The following is a 2,483-nucleotide window of genomic DNA, read 5'->3' as shown; positions in this document are numbered from 1 at the left end:
AACCTGTTTCTACTAACAAAATTCATATGTACAAGGATGACCTTTCATTTAAAAAAATGTGCTGGAATAATGCTTTCAGAAAAAGAAAGCCAAGGTCTGTTTATTTCCAATATATCTTTTGTGTGCTATCATTTTGAAAGTTGGGAGGTACTGGAAATATGAATTTGGCATCTGCCCAAATTCCTCCCATGTAGCTACCAAAGTAATGCTCCCCCTTCTTGTATCTTGGTCAACCACATTGGTCGATGACTTGATAGGATCTTTCAATGGGACAGAGGACACAATCCTGTGTTCTTGTTATTCTACCCCATAAAATGTCTCTACTATCCTTCTATCAATATGCTTCTTAAACACCTTTCATTCAGTACTAAATTTGTGAAGCAAAAGGTATGGATCTAAACAGGATATTTTGAAGATCTTACTAAATGTTTTGTGCTTTCCATGTATTATTTAATTTATCTCTGCATATATGATCACATATTTCAAATGTTATCACGTATTTCATGATCTTTCTCTAGCAAACTCATTATACAGGTATTTAAAGTGAGATCCAGAAATAATCAGTAAATTTCTGGAGTATCATAGGCATGATTATTTTATAATTGAAAGAATTTGGTCTTCATGGCTCTTGACTACAGTTTAATAAACTTCAGGGAATGATGATAAATGAGATGTCAGACAGGAAAAGATAAGTACTATATGTATCACTTACATGAGGAATCTTTAAAAGCTGATCTTGTAGAAACAGTGTAGAATGTTTACCAAGGGCTGAGGGTGGAGGGATTTAGGGAGAACTGGTAAAAGGGTACAAATTTACAGTTATAAGATGATTAATTCTTAAGAGCTAACAGCATAATGATTATAGTTACGATACTGTACGACATATTTCAAAATTATTAAAAGAAGAGATCTTAAATATTGACACCACAAAAACATTATGTGACATAATGCAGGTGTTAGTAAATGATATGGTAGCAATCATACTACAATATATAAATATGTCAAGTAAACACTGTATCATACAATTCCAGGAAGCAAAAGGAAATACATAAAATGGTGTTTCTGAACTTGTTTAATGTAACAAACTTAGGGGATACTTACTGCATTGGCCATGTTCTGAGTGATATTTTAAGCTATGTAAATCATCTCAGGAGGTTGACATGCACAAATTTCTTTATGTTCATTAAATTATGTTGCTGATTGAAATATATTATAATGTATTCCTGCTATGAAGTTTACTTATTGCAGTTAATTTATTTTTTAATTAAAAACAGATAAATGAAAAATTTGCATATAAACAAAGTAACTTATGAAGTAGTAAGTAGAAGCCACTGTATGTACACAAATATTCCAGCCAATTTGATTTTTTTCAGAAACCTCACTGGGAGCTAAGAAGAGGTATAGCCTTTTTTTCAGGGTTCTAGAAAGCTAGACCACGTCTTAGGCTAAAATCATGAAAACAAACTGTTCTTGATTTTGGGAAAAAGAGACACCTTTGCATATCTTATTGTCATTATTTGTGGGACGATGGTGATACAAATAGATTTACTGCTATAAGAGATATATTGGAGGTCAACTCAAACTAAATCATTGTAATAATTTACTACCAAAAAACAGAAGACATGGAGGTATTTGCATTACCCAAGAGCTTTACTAGTAAAATCTACTTCCCTGGAGCATATAAATGGAATGGGATTTGTCCTTGGTCATGTTTTCAAATACTTTTCCAAACTCATTTTTCCATCAGGTGCTTCCCTGTCTCGAGGGATGGCAAACTCTTTAGGTTACACAGTTGAGGCAGAACTTAAATTTAACATCCTATGCATGACTGTCCATCTAGGCAGTAGTCTAACATCCCTCCAACTAATCTGATTAAAACCTGAGCTTTAGTGGCTATATTATCATTAAAAATTGGATAAAATTGGATAATTAAACTTCCAAAGGAATTGTATTTAATTAAAGATCTTTGTTAAATCATGGAAGAAAACGATGTTTTAAAATTTAAGACATCAGAGATGAGGAAGAAAAAAATCTGTATCTAAAAGACTGCCCTGGTGCTATTAGGTAGGCAACTCTCTACTTATAAGCCCTTCTCTTCATAAAATAGTTGAATGTCCCTGAATGGGCTATTTTGAATAAATTCAGTGCTTGATAATGGTACCAAGGAAAACCAGGTTCACTAAGTCTCCTTATTCTTGGAAATAATATCAAAAGTGTTCATGAGTTGAAAAGGATATTTCTTATTTAAAAAAAAAGCAGTAATCATTTACAATGAAAGAGATAGTTTTTCATGGAATGTTTTATGAAAGTTGCTTCTTTATTTTACCAAAAATATACTGAACTTTATTCTATATAAGGCATGACTAGAGATAAAACATTTATAATAAAATTCTGAAGTTTCTTACAATCTAACAGTGCATAGACTTGCTTTTGGAATACCTTTTTGATGTGAAATGTACTATAAAGAATACTTAAATAACAAG

This window comes from Pteropus vampyrus, unplaced genomic scaffold, assembly GCF_000151845.1.
Source record: "Pteropus vampyrus isolate Shadow unplaced genomic scaffold, Pvam_2.0 Scaffold579, whole genome shotgun sequence".
In the NCBI taxonomy this organism is placed as follows: domain Eukaryota; kingdom Metazoa; phylum Chordata; class Mammalia; order Chiroptera; family Pteropodidae; genus Pteropus; species Pteropus vampyrus.
The sequence above is the reverse complement of the archived record's forward strand: the minus strand, read 5'-3'. Positions refer to the sequence as shown.